The following is a 22,558-nucleotide window of genomic DNA, read 5'->3' as shown; positions in this document are numbered from 1 at the left end:
CAAGTTGTAAACCACTCAGAAGTGAATAGAAACAAACTCTCTACTTAGACCTGAGAAATGGGGGTGGGGAGTTATCGTTGAAAATACGGGACTAGAAGGTAGCCTTCTTCCATTTGCACCCATTTTACCAAGGCAGACCAAAATTACCCAATTCATAAATATGACTCAGAGTGATCCAGGAAGTGTCATGTTCCTACTTGCTTAGCCGAAGCAAACACAGCCCTATCTGGAGGAGTCACTTGGATCAAGCCCTCAAAATACACTGACAATAAAAATGAGCAAATCATAGGAAAAATAACTAATTACACAAAGAAACAAAGCTCCCCGAGGAAGAAGAATAAGCAAAAACAACCAACAGAAGGGTCAGAAATACAGGAATTTCAGAAACTAAAAATATCAGGACACAGATTCTGAAAACATTATATACATCATGCTTGAAGAAATAAAAGACATTAATGAAAATGCAGGTATCAAGAAACTATAAAAAATAACCAAGCAGATTTTTAAGAATCAAATAAGACTTCTAGAAAAGAAAATTGTAATGATTAAACTTATAAATATAAGTGTTTAATATCAGTTTACACCTATGTCAAAAGATAATTCGTTAAATGGAAGATAGATCTGGCTAACCAGAATGTATCATAAAGGGGCCAAACAGAAAATACAAAAGAGAAAATAAGAGACAATGAAGATATAGTAAGAAGTCTGACACATGTTAAGACACAGTTTAATATGGAAAAAAAAGACAATTGGCCAGTAAAGTTGAAGATAATAATATTTGAGATGTATCAGAACTGATGAAAGACATCAACGCTCTCATTCAAAATACCTAGGTGGCACCTCAATAGTTTAGTCAGTTAAGCGTCTGACTTCAGCTCAGGTCATGATCTTGCAGTTTTTGAGTTTGAGCCCCACAATGGCTCTGTGCTGAGAACTGTGAGCCTCTTTGGATTCTCTCTCAAAAGTAAATAAATAAACTTTTTTTTAAAACACTTAACAAATGCCAACCAGGATAAATTAAATCAACATCCAGACTTACCATGATGAAACTTCAAACACCAAAGAAAAAGAGAAACTCTTAAGAACCACCAGAAAGAAAAACAAAAGACAAAAACCATAAACCATATTACTTCTAAATGAACAAATGGTGAATGAACAGCTGAAACACAGAACATAGGTGTCAACCCAGAATTATAAAAGTAGCCAATATTTCTTATGAAGGAAATTAAAGAGGGGTGCCTGGGTGGCTCAGTCGGTTAAGCATCCGACTTTGGCTCAGGTGATGATCTCACGGTCCATGAGTTCGAGCCCCGCATTGGGCTCTGGGCTGACAGCTCAGAGCCTGGAACCTGCTTCAGATTCTGTGTCTCCCTCTATCTCTGCCCCTCCCCTGCTCATACTCTGTCTCTCTCTGTCTCAAAAATAAAATAAAAACATTAAAAAAAGAGAATGAAATTAAAGATGTTTTCAGGAGAATCAATACTGAGAAACTTTGGTAGCTATTACCCTCACCAAAAGAAAATTCCAAAGTATGTTCAGTAGCTGTAAGAAAATTAATGAGTTTTTAAAAAATAAATAGTAGAAAATAACAAATCAAAAGCAATCCTTCTGTAATAATTCATAAAATAAATAAACCACTCACAAGATTGATCAAGAGAGATAGGGTGAGAGCTCTAAAACATCGCATAAAGTTAAACGCAAAGAAAAGAGACATTAATAAAATAAACCATAAGAGAACACCATGAACCACTCCAAAGCAAAAGATTTTAAAACTTGAATGAAAATGATCAGTTCTCCCCAAAAATCCTAACATAAGGAAATTAACTAAAAATATTTTAAAAACTGGAATTGGCCTTTAACCATTAAAGAAATGGTAGCAGGCTAAAAATCTTTCAGTAATAACAAAAGGAAGTCCTACTAGGACCAGACAGAGAGGTATATTCTAATTTATATTCAAGAAAAAGGTAATCTTTCTCTCACAGTTATACTGCAGAGAACTAAAATACTAGAAAGATCCTAGAATCATTGCATGAGATTACCAGAACCTCAAATACCAGATCTCACAAGGACAGCCTAAGACCAGAAAATTATAGGCCAATCGTAGGAAATTCTAAAAAAATACCACCCGATTGATTCCAACAATGTACACCATGCGAGAGACCATGACCAAGTAAGTTGCATCACTGTAATGCAAGCTGGATTTAATATTATAAAATATTATTGCTATAGTTCACCACTATCATAAAGAAGAAAAAAAATCATATGTTTATCCCAGCAAATACAGGAACAGCATTTGATAAAATACAATACCATTCAAAACCAAAACTCTTAACAAAGTAGAAATAAAAGAAAAATTCCTGAACTTGTTAATGCTGATATACCAAACTCTACAATGAACAACATAGCTGAGAATGAATCAGCAGAAGGAATTCTTCTATCAGTCACTGTCCCTTGGACCAGAAACCACCCTTGCTACTACAGCTCAGCCAAATGTCCAAGGTGAATTTCCAATGGCTGTGTGTGGTGCGTTGGGGTGGAACAATGGTACTTCTTTAGAAATCACTCTCAGTTTTCTATAATTTATCATCACCTTCACACACAGAACAGTCTCCTTCATTTCCCGGCTCTGTATGTTAGCCCAAGCCCCTCACATGTCAGATGTGCCTTAACCTCCGGGACTCAGAGAAATGGCCATCACTGGGTCCCCCTCTCTCTGCAACAAGAGTTGCTTTGTGGGGATTCTAAGTGCAGATCGAGATCTTGGAGTTCACCTTCTACAAGTCCTCTCTAATATAAGAATCCCAGAGAAAGCCACCTCGTAAGTGACTACTGAAAAGGCTGCCTGTGCTTTCCCTTCTTTCTGCTCCCTCTGCTGACCACCCTGTAGCCCCTGAGGAGGTTCTAAACATTTCATGAGATCCTCTGTAATTCACTTGCATCACTCTACTAAGGAACCTAGAAGCCACAATGCCTTCTGAGAGTCAGCTTCATCTCAGCCCAACAGTTCTCAAACAAGGACAAAAATAACAATTCAGATAAACCTCCTTTGTGGGGGGGTGGGGAGGAGGTGATAACAAGTCTTTAGAGCAGACGTGGGCTGCAGAATATGCCCAGCAATCCTAAATGTGCACTCACAAGTCCAGGCAACCATTAACGTTAACACCAACAGCTAATGTTTACTGAGCACTTACCATGTGCCCAACGTTGTCCTCACTCTTCTAACCCATTTATTCCTCATGTCAAGCCTATGGCATGGGTCCTAGTAATGATCTCATCTTATAGATAAAGCAACACAGGAACTTGGTGATAAAGCCAAGCTAAGTCATCTGGCTAAGGTTACACTGCTGGCAACTGGCAGAGAGAGGACTTAAAGCTTTGCAACAATTTAGACTTTACACTGTGAACCACTGTGCTAGTTTCAAGAAAGCACAGTTTCTTTATTTTCTTTAAGTAAACTTAAATGACTCCCTGAGTCCCCAGATGGAAGGAAACTTCATCACAGTCACTGTTGGGGCACCCCATTAAATGTCTGCAGTTGCATAGGCTGCAAATCACCATGGGTGCAATCCAGGTGGACTCTTCCCTGCGGTGGCTCAGAATTTTCTCTAACATGTCACGTTACTATGCATCTTGAAAACAGCATTTCCCCCCAAATTCCCACCGACTGGAATAGTGTAAAGTTTTATTACAGTCAAGTTTGCAGGGCCCTCCTCCTCTGTATAGGCTTATGCAAGAATCCCAGAGGTACAGGTAGTCTGGGACATTTGGGAAAGCCCCACTGTTCTCAGTTTCTCTTGCTCACTGTTCCAAACTGGTTACTGAGGGTGTGTTCGTGATCTTGAAGTTGGAGGCTTTGCTGGTTAGATGCCAACCTTGACCCCAGGAATCAGTACCAGGATGAAGCATTGCACTTGGGAACGAGGCTCACAGGGACACTACCCATCTGGCCTCCCAAAAGCCCTGAGAGCCCTGGGGTCCAGGGAAACAGCAGGATACAGAAGGTCTCATATGCCTTTCCCCATACTGGGTCCCAGGAAAAGTTCTCCAAATGTTTTCTCCTCCCCAGCTTTGACCAGTTCCTGAAGGTCCTCCTCTCCTTAGACAATTCAATCCCATGGCTCCCTTTAATCTACCTTTAACAAAAGCTCTCAGTGGGTACTGATTTTGCTTTGTCTGGCAACTCTTACTTCTGGCCCTACCACACAAAAGCCATTATTAACTTCCTGTGGTAAGAGAAAAGACTTGGCCACTATCTTGGAATATGGAAAGGAAAATTACCTACAGCCAAAGAACAAAAGACAAATTATTATTTCAGTAAACTATCCTACTCCCTACACATATTTACTTAAAAACAGTCCTAACAGATATATTCCAAAATATTAGTAGAGGGTGCCATGGTCTCAGGAAATTTAAATTACTTTTTCTTTCTTTTAATCATATTTTTCAAGTTTTCTACAATGAATGTATATTTATGAATTGTTTCAAATATTGATTTATCATTGAAAAGTGCTCATATGGGTTTTTCTGTTAACTAATTCAAAAGTTAATTTTTTCCCCTGATTTAAGAATGCCAAGAAGACTACAGTTCAAAAATTAGACAAATACATGTCTGTGGTGTATATGCTAAATGATTTCAGTGAATAGAGTGACTGCATACACTGGGTTTTGTTTTAACATTAAAACCATTTTTAGGGAGGAACAAAAACCTAAAAATACTGTTCACTTCATGGGGGAAAAAGGAGCAACTGACCACCCACTTACTGAGAAGTGGTAAAACTGGGTCCCCAATCACACAGAAAAATGGATTCAAAATCACTTCACTTTGTCCTGCCTCACCTCAATCAGTGTTTTAGAGGAAAGCTTTTTTTCATAATTCAAAAAATTACTGGAATTCAGAAACAATGAACATGTTATTGTGGTGGACATAGTACACGCTATATCACTTCCAATGACATCAATGACAAGCCACGGTTTGACTAGTGAGATTAAAATTTATCTCACAGCTATTCAACTCCAGCGCTTTTTGGATTTTATAACCAATTTCCCAAAGTAGATTATCCCTCCTGACGCTAAAGGTTAGACAGTTTTGAGTGTGTGTGTATGTGTGTGTATTTTTACAGAAAAAGAAAACAGACCACCCCAGAAGTTAGGATATTTCTAATATATTTTTTGAGCACAAATAGTTTTTCCAGAAGTTGAGGAGTAAAAAATCATAATGGTAAGTGCTGGAATTTTCCATATTCTAATGGTTTTCCTGGGAAAATAGAAAAATAAGGTTCCTAAGAATTATGTTGCTTTCCTAAGAAAAGTGTTGAATCAGCTGACTTCCAGATACAGCTTAGTAGTGAAGCACTAATTAGACTTCTCACATTTTTAAGTTTACTTATCTTGAAAGAGAGAGAGAGAAAGAGAGAGAATGTGGGGGAGGGGCCGAGAGAGAGAATCCCAAGCAGGCTCCACACTAACAGTGCAAGGCTCAAACTCATGAACCTGTGAGATCGTGAAGTGAGCCCCAATCAAGAGTTAGTCATTAACCCACGAAGCCACCCAAGTGCCCCAGAATTCTCACATAGTCTTAAGAATGACTTATTATCAGCATACCACTGATACTGACTTGACTCGGGCAGAGTAATCAATTGCATCTACCCCTGGTTTTTATTTATTTTTAATTAAATTTTTATATTTTATTTTAGAGAGAGAAAGAGAGAACATGAGCAGGGGATAAGGGGAGAAGGGCAGAGGGAGAGAGAAAGAAAGAAAGCGAGAAAGAGAGAGAGAGAGAATCCCAAGCAGGCTGCATGCTAATCCCAACCATGGGATCATAACCTGAGCTGAAATCAAGAGTTGGACACTCAACCAAATGAACCATCCAGACGCCCCTTCCTTTGGTTTTTAATGATAATCTACTGTTTAGTTCATTTACTGTAAATTTTAGTTAAATTTTACTTAAATTAACAGGAAGGGAGGAGAATAAATTATCTAAATATACCTAAATATAACTTACTTATATAATTAAGTTATATTTTTAAAATATACGCTATACATTTCAAATATGAATCATTCAAACTCTATTGCTGAAGTATGTGTACTGAGTATCCACTATCTCCATTGATTCTCACCACTACCTCAAAATAGAATGTGCTTAAGCAGTGATACTCATTATTATTAAAGTTGCTTATTTTGTACAGTGTAAATGAGTATGTCTTTTTATTAGTATAAAAAGCTTTCAGGAAAAAACTTTGGTTGCCCCTACTCTATAATTTCAAACTTGGGAAAAATTAATTTAAATATATAGAAGAGTAAATTATCAGCACTCTGCAATAAAAACTTTTCCCAAGAATCTTGAATCAAAAAATAAAGATGTTGGGTTCTGTCAAAGACATATATAATTTTAATATTGAGAATATTTAATACATTAATATAAGCAAGAAGGAAAAAAATAAGACCTCCTTATCTCATATTCACATACTTCTTTTGCTTTTAATTTTTTTAAATGTATTTGAATTTCTTCTTTGGAAATGTTTCTATTCATGTCTTCTGCCCATTTATTCACTGGATTATTTGGTTTTTGGGTATTGAGTTTGGTAAGTTCTTTACATATTTTGGATACTAACCTATTATCCAATATGTCATTTGCAAATATATTCTCCCATTCTGTTGGTTGGATTTCATTTTGTTGATTGTTTCCTTTGCAGTGCAGGGTAAAATTAACAACTCAGGAAACAAGAGATGCTGGCGAGGATGTGGAGAAACAGGAACCCTCCTGCACTGTTGGTGGGAATGCAAACTGGTGCAGCCACCCTGAACACAGTGTGGAGGTTTATCAAAAAATTAAAAATAGAACTACCCTATGACCCAGCAATAGCACTACTAAGAATTTATCCAAAGGATACAGGAGTGCTGACTTAGCAGGGCACATGTACTCCAATGTTTATAGTAATGTTTTCAACAATAGCCAAATTATGGAAAGAGCCTAAATGTCCATCAAGTGATGAATGGATAAAGAAGATGTGGTTTATATATACAATGGAATACTACTTGGCAATGAGAAAGAATGAAATCTTACCATTTGCAATAATGAGGATGGAAATGGAGGGTATTATGCTAAATGAAATAAGTCAGTCAGAGAAAGACAGATATCCTATGTTTTCACTCACATGTAGAACTTGAGAAACTTAACAGAAGACCATGGGGGAAGGGAAAGGGAAAAAATAATTTCAAACGGAGAGGGAGGCAAACCATAAGACGTTCTTAAATACAGAGAACAGTCTGAGTGCTGATGGGGGGAGCAGGGAGGAGGGGAAAATGGGTGATGGGCATTGAGGAGGGCACTTGTTGGGATGAGCACTGGGTGTTGTATGTAAATGATGAATCATGGGAATCTACCCCCAAAACTAAGAGCACACAGTACACACGGTACGCTAGCTAACTTGACAATAAATTATATTAAAAATATAATAAAAATAAATAAATAAATAAATAAATAAATAAATAAATAAAACTTGCAAGTTAGAATGGTACACGGTCAAAAAAAAAAAAAAAGAAAAAGAAAAAAGAAAAGAAATAAACATATTTGAATTTCTTTACCTTTTTAAAAAGTTGTTAATTAAACATTGGCTCAAGACCAAAAAATAAGGAAGCAAACTTTGGAAGACTATGAAAATAGCATTATAGAAGGAATTGCAGACAGAACCATCAAGGAAAAAATAATGACTATGCTAGCAGAGAATGAGAGCAAGGAATACTTAAGGAAAGTTGTGGTAAACTTCAATGGCCTTCAAAAAAGCACACCTTCTAGTAGTCTTTCCCCTCTGTGACTATGAGCTTGCCATGTGACTAGCCTTGGCCAATGAGACATTAGCACCCATAAAGTGAGCAAAGGGTTTATAAGTGCTTGCATATTAGGACGTGCCCTCTTGGAATGCTCCTTCTTGGAACCCAATTCTGGGGATGACAGAGAACCCACGCAGGGATCCCAGGTGGAGGATAACTAAGACCTCAGTTAAGTTCCCAGTAAGGGGCCAAGACCAGTTGCTATTCATATGAATGACACCATTTTGGACTTTCTAATCATCCCAGTGTCCCCAACAAAACCATATTGGGCAAAAACTTCCACTCATTCTATAGATTTATGAGAAATAATGAATTCTTATTGTATTAAGCCATTGTGTTTTATGATGGCTTGTTTCAAAGCAATAGATATCTTTGAAGAAGAAGAAGAAGAAGAAGGGAAGTAGAAAGGGAGGAGGAGGACAAGGAATAGGAGGAGAAGGGGAGGAGGAGGAGGTTTTTAATTCTCAAATGGGAAGGAGGCATAGTTACTATAGCAATCAGAATGTTCCAATGTAGATATTTTTGGCAATGGTTTCTGGGGCTAAAATAGAAGGACAACACAGTGAAGTCTTATTTTACTTACATAATTGAAAAAAATTTCTATGTCTGGTAAAAAATACCATCAAAATAGAAACTAAATTCTTGACCTCTCACCCAATTCCTATAACAAGGTCATTTCACAGACCCAAAGGCTCCATTAATAAAGAAGAGCCTAGTAATCCTGAGGGATAATAATATCGTAAGTAACAAATTCAGGGAGGAGGTGCATTACATAAAGATAAGAGCTTGTTATATAAGAGTCGGCCTGTTTGAATTCAAATTCTGGCTCTGCCACTTACTAGCTGTATAACTTTTGGCATTTAGCAGGTTGACTATGTTATAAGAAAAGAAAAGTACCCAAATATTTAGATAAATATAAAACCCTGTCTGAGAGCCAACACTTAATTCCTGAGAAACCAGGGCTCTAGTGTGATCCACTACTTTTCACAGAATTAAAGCTAATGGGCATTTGTTCAGGGTAAGCCAGGTCTGTGTAGCCCATACAGCATTGCTTCCAACGGAGGCATTTACTTTATCTTAAACATGACCAGTGGATATATTGGTTTTGTCATGTGCCAATCATCTAGAGCCAAAACAGGTGAAACAGACCGGTGAAGATTGATTTAAGTCATCATGGAGGATAAGTGCTTTGAAAATTGATGGTGTAGTTCCGCAGAAACATTAACAGTTCTATACCAGCAAGTAGTAGTAAGCGATTCTGTTTTTCCCAAAGCCAAACTGTGTTAATCCAGGAACCAGGGATTATAAAGATGATGTTATTCACAATTACTTAATTAGTAATTACACCTTACAAATTTCTGCTTTCCATCCCATCATTCCCAGATTCTGCTGGTATGGACAAAAGAGAGGAATGCTTTCAACATTTAATGGAACTGAAACTTCCATTGGGCCATTTCATACGCTTTATGCCACTGTGAAGACAAGCAAAAACAAACAAACAACAACAAAAAAAAAAAAAAGCAGAGAGAGAGTGTGTGTTTTAGCCTGATTTGATTGATTCTAGTTTTTAAGAAAAAAATAGGATCGCTGTTGTACAATGGGAGCAGGGAGGAGAATAAACAGAACACCTTCTCATATTACCAAGTCTAGTGCTAAAAGTTAATCAAGGACTCTGGCAATCTATTCAGGCAGAACCACCAAAACCTTAGATCCCTCAGGAATGAAGGTTTGAGTGACCCCACTGGGTAAAGAATCCCAGCCAGTTGAGGTGCTAGCAGAGGGCAAAGCAAACAGAAATGGGTGGTGGAGGAAGAAAGTCATAAATACCAGCTACTGCCTCATGGCCAGTTGCAGAAACAAAGACTAATGCCTCTACCTATTTTTTTTCTTCCCTGTTGAGTCAGGGCTATTTTTACACAATTTAATGAAGTACCCTTTTCTTGGGGGAGGTTTGTTGGTAGTAATTAATGATGTAATGCACACCATCAGTGGCAGGATTCTGAAGTGGGGCTGTGCAAAACTGAATAGTGGACATCACCCTGAGATTCTGGATTGGAGCCTGACTTGCTGTGGGTTTTCCTCCAAGGGGAGAGGAAGAAGCACGTCTTCAACTGCCCAGGAAACAGTGACATGATGTCAGGTGAAGACATTTTAAAATGTAATCATAAGCAGAAAGAAACCTAGAGGTAGCCAAACGGGCAAACTTGTGGTGAATTATTTGTCCTTTGTTGTCTATACAAACCCCTTCCTCCTGGAAGGAATCTTCACTGTGTGAGCCTTGATGAGAGGCACCACCATATCCTGATACAAGGGCCAAAGAAAGCCAAGTATACCCCCTCCTATACCAGCAGCTATGATGGGGACATGTGCCTAGACTCAGCCACCAGGTTCTTTTTTTCCCAGATTTTGTACACTCAATGAGGGACACAGAGATGAAGTTCATGGTACAGTGTTCAATGGCAGGGATGTGCAATGATAATAGGTGTAATGTCAGGACACTCTCAGCCAGTGGCAATGCCCTAATCGGAGTATTTCAGAGGTGAGACTCTGCTTCCACTCCTACTTCCTGACCTCCTCTCATGTCCTACCTTATACATTTCCACAAAATTCCTTACCCTTAAATTAGACAGAGTTGTGTTCCATTGCTTGCAACCAAGAGCCAAGAGAGACAAACTGTTTCATGCTTGAGAAGAGACAGCCACTTTGTTAAGGCTGGCCCATCTGAAAGCAGGAAGGGAAGAATATATGGCTTTGTTAAAAGAGGCCCTTTCTGCCTGGAGCCAGGAACCAAATACGTCAGAAAGTCAGATAACATGGAGCCAAATCTCTGCCCCAAACTAACATAAGTGAGAGAAAATGGAGAGGGGGAGCTTTGCAGGATTTATGACTGAGACCTGGAAAACTCAGACCCCATGTGTGCCCAAGCACCGACTTTAGTGCACTTTCTGTCTGACAAAGGTTCCAAATACCTATGCACAGGCTTTGTATGCAATTTCAGGAGTTCGTGGATCCCAGAAGACCTTCCCTGCCTTAGATGCCCCGAAACAAATAGAGTCATTCAACAGATAAAAAGTAATTAAGCACAGAGATGCTGCCACCAACGGAAACCCCAAATTAGATTATGACTAAGCTATCGATTAATTTTTGAAGACAGCACAGAATTGAATGTTACATTTAGCAGGCCAATAGAGGAAAAAAAGCTACAAAGTGAACTTTTGTGAGTCAAGGCAAAACTCAAAATCTGTATAAACTTTCCACATAAATATCTTCTCTTTACAATTTAACAACTATACATAAAACGGAGTTTTGCTGTAGAATGTAATACTTGCCTTAACTCCTCTTTATTTAGTCAATTTTAAAATATCCTCTTTCCTTTTACTATATCCAAATGAAGTTTTTGTCTTTTCCTCTTCCAGCATTTTTTGTTCCAAATGGACTAGTGCCCAGCATTGCTGAAGGGAGAATTTCTCCTCTGGAGTCAGTGGCTTCCATAGAGGCCAATAATTCAAGTTTCCTCTGTTAATCTAAATCTAGCACCGGAAATAAAGCTTTGGTCCTGGCCAGCTATCCTCTCTCAGCCAGATTCAGCTGAATTCATCTGAAGGTGCAGCAAGGCAGCAGGGTACCCAAATGCAATCTCTATTTCAGCATCCCTGGTGAGCCCCAGACTTCAGCCTTCTCCTGCTCTCCCTCTCTCAGTAAGACGCGGTACCATCAGACTGGTTCCCCCAAGTAAACATATGAAAGAGACCTCGATTCCCACCTCTCCTCTCGTTGCCAAGCCTCTCAAAGTTGTCCACGTCTGACCACCCCCTTGGCCAGACCCTTATCACATCACACAAGGACCGCAAGCAGTAGCCCCTCAAGCCCTTTGGAAGCTTGACTCACTCTGCCCCACCCCCCAACAGTATACCAGTGACTCCACAGTATACCAAAATGACTTTTCCAAAACAAATCATTTTCCTGTTTAAAATTATTCAATGACTACCCACTAACTTAGGAAGAAGCCCAAACATCCTAGCATCTCTGCAAGCCTGTACAGAACTTAGTTCTCTATAGCCAACTGACTTATTTTTTGACACTTCTTTCCTTGCAATTCCTTGTACCCGAGGCTTTGCCTAGACGAGGGGAGGAGACTGTGCTTTGAGTATCTTCCTCTCCATACACGTATTCCCTTAGCTAACTCTGCTCCTTTTAGCCACACAGTTCAGATATTGCCTCTGCCAGAAGCCTCTCTGGTTGGCAAAACCTTAGCATGTGTATGCAGCTCTATAAAGGCCATCACCAAGTCATAACTCCTATCAGTACATCCAAGGCAGTCGACTGTGTGCTTTTTGATGTCAGGCTCTTTATACCCCATAAGCAATAAATAGATTCTGAAGGAGTAAGTGAATGATTTATAAATGTAGGTGCTTTTCTATTGCTATTTTCCCCTCCATAAGTAGACACACTCTATAGGCAATAAACTAGCCTTCAGTTTTTCTTTTTAGAGTCTCATTCCTGGACCCAAAGCCTTCAAGGTTTATTTCTATACACAAAAAAAAAAAAAAAAAATCCAGAAGCCAGAAGTAATTCAGCAGACTGATGAAGAAAAAAATGTTGAATATAGAAGATACAACTACCACATTTTGTCAGTGATACTAAAGAAATAATAACTGGGGTGCCTGGGTGGGTGGCTCAGTTGGTTAAGCATCTGACTTCCACTCAGGTGATGATCTCACGATCAAAATTTCAAGCCCCACATTGGGCTCTGTGCTGACAGCTCAGAGCCTAGAGCCTTCTTTGGATTCTGTGTCTACCTCTCTTGGCCCCACCCCCACTCTCCTTCTGTCTCTCTCTGTCTCTCAAAAATAAATAAACATGAAAGAAAGAAAGAAAGAAAGAAAGAAAGAAAGAAAGAAAGAAAGAAAGAAAGAAAGAAAGATCTACCATCTTTGAAAAGATTGGAGTTTGCCTGCCCCAGTGGCAGTTATGACATCCTGCATTTGTCCCATATATGACACAGACATCATAAATTTTATGACACAAACACAGGTTATATGTAGTAAACTTTCTATGCAACCATTTAATGTACCTTTTTGCAGGAAAATTCCTTGTTTTTTTCTTGGTTTTCTGGAAACCTAAGTTCACATTTGTCAGCCCCTGGTTCCCCATATATTTCAACTTTGTGTTCTAATGCTGTATTTTTTAGTTTAAAATTGAAGCCTGAAATCAAATCTGTCTTCTCTGAAAATTCTTCTGTAATTCAGGTAGAAATGAAAAGTTGTGGTGGCTGTTAGGTAGTTGTAGCTGAGGTATGAGTAGGAAAATTATGGTGCAACACAAAACACTTGTGAATACATAACCAAATTCCATTTCACAAGATAGCTACGTTCACTGACAACCTTGATAACATTTCTTAGAATCAAGTATATTCATCAATGTATCTAATTTGAGAAAATAGTTTTTAGAGTTGTCAATTCTTCAGTATGCTTTAGCTTAAAGATGTGGAAGGGAAACGTTATTATTCTTGCAGAGTTAATTCATTCTTACAGGTGGGAGAAGTTATAGGATGCAATAAGATGGCTGGAATTCTGGATTCATTTCATTTATTAGGAGATGGGATAAGAAGTTTAGAGTTCTCTTTTACAATTATTATAGAAATACCATAACAATAAAAACTCTACAACTACACATAATTTTTAAAATAATTATCTCTCCTCTACATTTTGTAAACTATGAAGAAAAAAGTGAACACTTTGAGTAACTGCAAGATTGTGTATCCATATGCCCCTTCTAAGTCATATGTTTCAATTTTGTAAAATTTTTAACAATTAAGAAAGACGTGTTCTTAGGAAAAGCATAGGGTGTTAATTGTTTTCCTTTAAAACAAAATATTAAATACAATATCGTGAAGGCTTTTTCACAGTCAAATCTCATAGTTAGAACGTTGCATTAAAAAACAAAAAAGGTGTTTAAAAGTTCCATTTGTCTTTCAAAGTCCAGTAGTTACATGACTTTCCAAGAGTGTTAATATGAGTTAAGGGCAGGTCCCAAAAAGAAGTTTCCTAAATTATTTTTATTATCTATATTTTGTTTAAGACCAGAAGGAAAGTAATATTCCCCATGAGCCAATGAGCAGTGGTTAAAGTGTTTAATGGTAAATGGGGAATCCATTAGTCATTAATACTGGGGAGTCCTAAATTCTAATTTCTGCCTTATCTCTTTCTTATGATCCTATTATTCAAGCCTAGGAGGGGAGTGTGATCGAAAGAAGACTTTATGAGATTATTAAGCAGTAGTAAGCAGGATGTGAGGATGTACTGTGATTTCCCTAGTGCCCTACATTATAATTCCTTTATTAAAATACCAGATTGGTGTCAAATGTGAGCATGCAGTTACATCTGATGTTCATGCATTTTGATACCATTAGTGCATTAAAAGACACTGTGGTTTGCCCCATCTGGGGGAAGTTAATTCACACAGAAGTTTCATATTACAGATCTTCGGTTGATCACTCTTAAGGGACCCAGTGAGGGCTGGAGTTTTTATAAAAGATCTGAGCTGCCTGGAGTTGAACCTAAAAAGAATTTTCAAAGACTACTACCATATTTGGCCCTTTAAATAAACCCTTTTTAAAAGGAAAGACAATGATAATCATTCAGATTTCATCATTCTGTCAAGCTTAACTGGAAAAAAAACAAGTTGATCCTCTCTATCTCAGGTATTGTCTCCACAAAAGAGCGAGGGTGGTTAATCTCGTGTAAAGTAATGTTGTTCGATGGTTTCAAATTACCACATTGAGTGACAAAAAATGGCATGCCAGTGAGAAGATACAAAGTCTTCAAGTGTTTGTCCTACATTAAAAATCTGGTGTTTAAATAATAAAAAAATTTTTACCAAAAAAATTTAAAAAAATAAATCCTTTACCCTTTCTTTGAGTATGTGACAAAGTTATACCATACCTTCCACTGGTTTTTTTGTGTTTGTTTTTGTTTTTGTTTTTTTGAGAGGGAAAGTGCACACGAGCCAGGGAGAGGGGCAGAGAGAGAGAGGGAGAGAGAGAATCTTAAGCAGGTTCCACGCTAGTGCAGAGCCAGGCTTGGGGCACGATCTCAGGAGCCTGAGATCATGACCTGAGCCCAAATCAAGAGTCGGACATTAGCTAACTGAGCCACCCAGGTGCCCCCATGTCTTGTACTCTTAATGAAGCACTAGAGAAAAACATACAGAGTCTATGATTTTTTATGTTGTATTGGTACATGCTATTCACTCTCAGATCTAAGGAAGGCTTCCACTATATTCTACTTTTAGTACTGCAACCACGGGGCATTAACTACCACCTCAACATTTTTCCTAATTACTCAGAATTGGAATATCAATTAAAAGGAATATTCATTCAGATTCCACCACTGTAGATCCATCTTTTTTTTTTTTTCAACGTTTATTTATTTTTTTGGGGACAGAGAGAGACAGAGCATGAACGGGGGAGGGGCAGAGAGAGAGGGAGACACAGAATCGGAAACAGGCTCCAGGCTCTGAGCCATCAGCCCAGAGCCTGACGCGGGGCTCGAACTCACGGACCGCGAGATCGTGACCTGGCTGAAGTCGGACACTTAACCGACTGTGCCACCCAGGCGCCCCTGTAGATCCATCTTAATACCTGGAGCAAACATTATTTCATTGACTAAATAGCTTCGGAGTGATGTGTAAAGAGCTACCCAAGGAACCTGATGTAGGCAATATGGTACAGCAGAAGGATGATAGCTTGGCTTCAATTCCACTCCAGATCATGATCTCTTAGCTATGTCAGAAGAAAGGGTTATCACTAGTTGGTAGTCATTTTACCCTTCTAACCCATTCCTAATTCCCCAAAGCTAATTGTAAACTTTACTATTCACCACTATCCTTGCGCACATCATTCTTTTCCCACTCTTTGACTCTAAACACATGACAAAGTCCTTACTTAACTGAAAAAGAATGACTTTAAACTTTTTACTGGGGGTACCTGGGTGTCTCAGTCGGTTCAACTTCCAACTTACTCTCAGGTTGTGATCTCATGGTTCATGAGTTTGAGCTCTGCATCAGGCTCGCTGCTGTCAGCTCAGAGCCCACTTCAGATCCCCTGTCCCCCTCTCTATGCCCCTGCCCAATGCATGCGTGCACGCGCGCGCACACACACACACACACAGTCTCTCTCTCTCTCAAAAATGAATAAACATTTAAAAAATTTAAAAAAACCTTTTTACTGGACATCCGATTGAATCTATAACTTTTCCCCATGCATCTCATAATAGGGTATATGTGTGCACAGAGGTAAGTAGCAGAATAATGGGTTCACATCTTCCTCAAATATTTTTTACTCAAATATTTGGAAAAGAAAAGATGTGAATTACTGAGTTTTGAAAGCTGCAAAACACGTGCGAGTAATACCAGCAAAATGTGGCTTTTCCATGATGGCCAGTCTTCTATTTCTTTCTGGTAGCCTCAGGAATAAAAACTTTTCATTAGTTGTATTTAACTGAAAATTTTGGTTTAAAGTACTTTATATCATACTTTAATTTTAAGTTACTATATAAATTTGTCACAAGTCAAAACCATATGAATGAGAAATGTAACTTCATTTTTCTCCAAGATATATATCCTCTGAGATATATATATATAGATAGATATATATATAGATATATAGATATATAGATATATATCTTCTGAAATGATCATCCCATGTAGCTCTCAACCCTGATAACTGGGTTTACTGATATCAACATGATTGGGAAGAACTCAGACCTGCCAAGTCCAGGTAGTAGCAGACATACAGCATTCACCTTTACTATCAGGGCATACATTCAAAATAATTAATGACCAATAGGAGTCAGGGACCAAGAATCAAAATGGATTTACACACTAAAAAGCACCAGTGTGTACAAGCAGAATATTATCACTGGTTTTCCTAGCAAACAAGAGAGTCAGCACGATCATCCAAGTTCCAAGATTGCCAGACACACAGAGACCTCCAGCTGAGGTTTATTAATCATGGAACCACAGATATATGAGTAATAGGTAGTATAATTTTACTAGATCTATATAACCAAAAATATTCTAAAGACCAAATTGAGCTATCCATACTACATTCATGGCCTCTGAGTCAATTTCCCATACTTAGAGACCCTGGAATAAAGTCAAAAACATACATGTTAAGGACAGATATTCTGTAGCACCATATTATGTTCTCTAGTCCTTTCTTCCAGACTCCTAAATCAACATAAGGTAATGTGCATTGTGAAAAACAAGACAGAGAACTACCTAAATCTTTTAGGCAGAACTGGATAAAGAGTTCTAGTTAACCTTAGTTTGAGAAAGCCATAAAGTCACTGTGGTCTAATAGTCAGAATGAGGCCAGTGGGATCAAGTGCCAAAATGGAGTACTTGCCAAGGCCGATGGAACAACAAATCTATCCGGTGACTACTTTCCAGCTTACTGGTGTATACTTGGGTAGGCGTCTTTGGCCAATGGCAGAATCCCTATGCTAGTTCAGTGGCCACTGATATAAAGGCCATTATAGTACGAAGAACCAAATGCAAGACATTAGTGTTTCTCAACCCAGGGATTAATACTAATTTCTACAATACATGTAGAGCTTCAGGCATTTAATCCAACAGAGGTAGATTTCTCATTCATGTGACATCCCAGTATGGGTGTTCCTTGCTGGCAACATTCATCCACACAGTGGTTCAGAGATCCAGAATCTCTGCTTCTTAAATTACTGCCATCCCCTAGAGCACTGCTATCCTCTACATATACAGCGTATCAGGGAAGATTTAAAAAACTGCAAAAGAAGCCCAAAACTTTTTAAACGTCTTTGCCTGAAATGGTACCTTATAATTCCGTGAGGTAGAACACAGTCATATGATCACACCTCACAAGAAAGGAAGCTGCTACAAATAGCCTAGAAATAACTCCAGAGAGAATAAAAGAATGATGAGTTTTGTGAATAGCCAGTAGTTTGCCACATGGAAGTATCTGAGAGATTTATGTCATCTCAAATACTTAAAAGACACCCTTAGTTTTTCCTAAATCCCTATCTATAGATTCGCTAGCAATTCCCTTTGATTGGGTGATGGAGAATGAAAAACTAGTTTGGTTTTCAGATGGTGCTTCATGCTCCTCTCTAAATGTAATTCAGTCCTACTTATGTGTGACCCTAAAAGACAGTGGAGAAAGACAGTCTCTCCAATTGATGGTATTTTGAAATACACCTTTCTTTATGTCCTCTTTAAAGAACTGAGAAGAGTTTCCATACTGAGTCATAGGCACAGGTAATGGTTTGCCCAAATGAAACTCTCAGAATTGACCAAGGCTAATAATAGTTATGTCCCATGTGAAGGTTACCAGAAGGCCACCACTATTTAATACATGTTTAGAAAAAACAACAATGACAACAACACCAATACATATAAAGGGTTGTTAAGGGAAGACATAAACAGCTGGTAAGTAGCTGCAGAAACAAAGATGATATATAATCCAGAGATTCCAGACTTGAAGATGAATGCCTTAAAATGGTTATCATTTGGTTAATCTACTCCACAGAGCTCAGAGTATGTTCTGTTTGAGATTGATTATGTCACCTGAGGGTATTTGAAAATTTTCACATATGGAGGAAAATAGGGGTGTGTGTGTGTGTGTGTGTGTGTGTGTGTGTGTGTGTGTGTGATAGACTATTGATAGAATCTGGTGGATTTCTGTTGTTTCTCCTACACTATAAGTACACTTTACTCATTTTCATAGTTAATAAAAAAACCTACTTTGAGAAACTGTTTTCCAAAGTAGTCACTAAAATGTAGGAATAACCCAGTCCATGCCAATTAGATATCTCTCCTTGGAACTGGAATGTGAGGCAGAGATAGACAAGAATGAGGCAGAAAAGAGTGGCAGCACAAATAATAAAAGATAGCCCTGGGGCGCCTGGGTGGCTCAGTTGTGCAAGCGTCCAGCTCTTAATTTCAGCTCAGGTCATGATCCCAGGGTCATGGGATCAAGCCCCACATTGGGCTCTTTGCTGAGCATGAAGCCTGCTTATGATTCTTTCCCTCTCCTTATCTGCCTTTCTCCCCTGCTCTTTCTATATATCTTTTAAAAGATAGCCCTGGATCTCTGGCTATTGTGATCCCCAGCAGCTCTCACTCTTACCCTTCCTGACTAGATGTTTCACACAGACTTTGGTGAAATGACTAATACAATAACTTTTTTCCCAATAAATTATCTGCTCTCACTTAGTAGTCAGAATTGAATTATTTTCTTGGAATTAGAAGCAACAGGAATAATCTTGTCAATCTATAGAAGTAGACTGGAATTTTTTTTTTTATTAATTGTGCTCTTAGAAATGGCCTTCTATGGAATCCAAACACATCTATTCCTTCTGTAATGACCTTAATGCATTTCTAAAAATAATGCTCTTAAGTGAAAATTTGTTAAATATGAATGCATCCGTACCAGTCTAATAACCCGACATTTTTCTCAGATAATACATCAAGTCAATAAGAAAAACATGTTAATAACAAATAATCAATTTGAAAGTGAATACTGTTTGCACATACAAAGTAATATAATGAAGTTTTATTATATTCTAAAAGGAGAAAGATTTATGATGGCTGGAGGAGGAATGAAGTATCATTCTTTGAAGGGTGGTAGAAAGTCAGGTGTTTGAATACCAGGCAGGCATTCAATATCAAAATCATATGGGCTTGACAATTCTCTTTCCCTTGAGACTTAAACTCTAAAATAACTACCTGATATGGAAGGCTTTGACATAAATAGAAAAGACTGGAGTCTTTGCCCAGAAAACTCTGTGTTTTAAAGCATGAGAAAATAGTATACGTGCAAAAGAGGGAAAGGCAGTAAAGAGAATGCAGGTTTATTCCTCTCGCTTGGCATCCACAGGCAAAGCAACACATCTGGGTTCATCCAAAGTTAGCATGCATTTCAAATTTGTTCCGTGGAATATTCTTTGACTAGAAACTATTGTATAAAACACATTTGTAAGTGTGCCTTTGCTTCAAACAAGAATGTTAAAAGTACAACTTTGTTTGGTATGCTTATTTAGTGGACTTTATGGTAAAAAAATCATTGTACTGGGAAAAAAGGAGTCATTGTCTAAAAAGTGGTATAAATCATTAAGAGTTCCTGTGGTAAAAAAAAAAAAAAAAAAAACCTTTAAGGGAAAAGTGATACGTAAAATTAGACTGTATACAAAATCAATAAAAGCCAAACCAGGGAGGTGGTAGTGAGCTGTGACCCAGCTTCCACCTCTCAGTTACCATCCCAGGCAACCCAATTGCCACCACTCACCATATGAATTGCCCAACTTGCTGATTCTTGAAAATGCTATGAACTTTCAGGCCTTCAAGTTATTGTTTATATTCCTCACTTTTGCTAAATACCTTCACTTTTTTCCTCAGAGTTTAAGAAAACCCTACTCATTTTCAATTTCCAGCATATATGTCACCATCCCTAAGCCCCACCTCAAGCAAAAATAAATACTTTGTCATGTATATTCTCATAGAGTACGATTATACTTCCATTCTAGTATTTATCACATTTCATTATAATTAGTTGTTTATATGGCTAATTCCTTTGCAAGGTCTTCAGAGAAAAGAAGTCTTCCTTATTTGTTTTTGTACGCCCTGTATCTATCTCATCAAGAAGATGATCAACACAAACATGTTGAATTTTTGGTAATGGAACAAAGGAGAAGAGTTTTAAGAAATATTTGGTGGTTAGAGCAGATGAATAGAATTGAAAGTCCAGGTGGTGCTAAAGCTCATGTTTTAGGACTGCTCTCTACCCAAACATGTAATTATTAAGTACAAAAGAGAAAAACTGAAAAGATAGCCATGTCCAAAAAAGATAAAACAACAACAAAAGAAACTCAATGTGCTAAGTGGAGCTGAAGGCACACGTCTCCTAGGCTTCAGACGGTCAGCAGATAGATGACTAGTTTAGATCATGCATAGTATAATTACCAGTAAGCTCTGTGCATGAGGAGAGAGACCTGAGCCTGAAACGTATATTCAGTGCTGCTGGGAATATAAACCAGAACAGTGACACTGAAAATAATAAAATGCTCACACCTTGTGACCCAACTATTTAATTTCTGTGTATACATGCTACAAAACCTTGCCCAGAGATTTGTCCCAGGCAAACACCTGTTCTGGAGCATGACTTTTGGGCTCAAATCCTGGCTTTATTACCTTCAGTTATGGAACCATGGGCAACTGCTTCAACTCTTTGCCTAGGTTTTCTTGTCTCAAAAAAATGGCAATAATAAGCATACCCATGACTTCAGGATTATTGTGAGGATAAAAATGTGCTAAACATTTGTGTAGCTCTTAGCATAAAGCCTGGCGTGTATTTTAGCCACTGTCATTATTATGGCAGCTGTAATTCTGTTAAAAACAAGGCACCAGGCCCAAAATTGAACAGTTTATACTAAGCCCCACATCACCAAACTGACTTAATCATAGCTTTGGCTCTTCCAGAAATGATAATCTTAAATCAGTCAATCAGCAATCACCTGATCAGCCCCAGCTGGGTAATCTGCCTGACAGACCCGTGCCACCCCCTAAAGAAAAGAAAACCATGCAATAACCAACCTGGTTTTTCCGCCTCCTAAAGCCTCCTTGTTTCTGCTCCTTTCTGCCTGTAAGTTTTGGATCCTTAACATCTCCTCAGAGGTCCTTTCTACCTGTTAGATTGGATACCACCCGATTCCAATTGATTTTTGCTCATATGAACTCCTACAAATTTTAATGCATCTCAGTTTTTCTTTTAATAACTCCCGCTTCAGAAGGGGAGCTGAAGGACACCCCCAATGACCTCCAGCAGCAAAGAGCAACCAGATGAACGTACCTGATGTGCCTTGGAGCTAGCTGTTTCCTCACCACCTCTGGAGGCCCGGGGAGAGTCGCCCTCAGCTCCCGGCTTTGCAGATTTTGCCTTAGGAGATTTCAGACTTTAATTGGACATTTCTTTTTGCTGCATTGAGTCTGAAAACTGGCAGGAGTCCAACTGGGTCTGACTTGAAAACCTGATCGAATCCTGGGAGGCGCTGGGTCCATCTTGGAAACCGGTCCGGATTCGGGGAGGCTCTGGGTCCACTTTGGAAACCAGACCGGATCCGGGGAGGCGCTGGGTCCAACTTGGAAACTGGACTGAATCCGGGGAAGCACTGATTCCCGTCCGGAAACCAGACTGGATCCGTGGAGGCGCTGGGTTTCATTTGGAAACCGGACCGGATCCGGGGAGTCGCTGGTTCCCATCCGGAAACCGGACCAAATCCAGGGAGGCACACTGGGTCCCGTCCGGAAACCGGACCGGATCAGGGGAGGCGCTGGGTACCGCTTAAGCTGGAGCGGGTGCAGTGTGACGCATTGGGCGAATAAAATTTGGTTTTCAGACTGAAGAAGTAGGGTGTGGCCACCGTGGAGAACTATTCCCACAGACAAGCTCATCCGCTTACAAGGCGCCCTGGGAAAACAGGTCTCTGCCAACCACTAACTGTAAGAGGTAGAGGAAGATGTATTTTTCCTCCTCTGCAGTTTCCGGGCACCAGGATGGGATCCACGGGGACACCCTGCCGACCGCAAAGACTGCTTGCCAGGATCCTGGGGAAACTGGCAGAAACCAGCACAGGGTGAGGATTCTTATCAAAGCAATGCTTACAGACCTGCACCTGTGAGGCCTGGTGCA

General features: G+C 38.9%; 1 pseudogene; it reads right to left on the bottom strand.

The window, feature by feature from the left end:
• Positions 1 to 22,320, bottom strand: part of LOC122479477 — a 39,698-nt pseudogene extending 17,378 nt beyond the window's left edge.
• Positions 22,321 to 22,558: the final 238 nt, after the last annotated feature.

The sequence above is a fragment of the Prionailurus bengalensis genome, chromosome A1 (assembly GCF_016509475.1).
Source record: "Prionailurus bengalensis isolate Pbe53 chromosome A1, Fcat_Pben_1.1_paternal_pri, whole genome shotgun sequence".
Lineage (NCBI taxonomy): Eukaryota > Metazoa > Chordata > Mammalia > Carnivora > Felidae > Prionailurus > Prionailurus bengalensis.
This window is presented reverse-complemented; position numbering and strand designations above follow the sequence as displayed.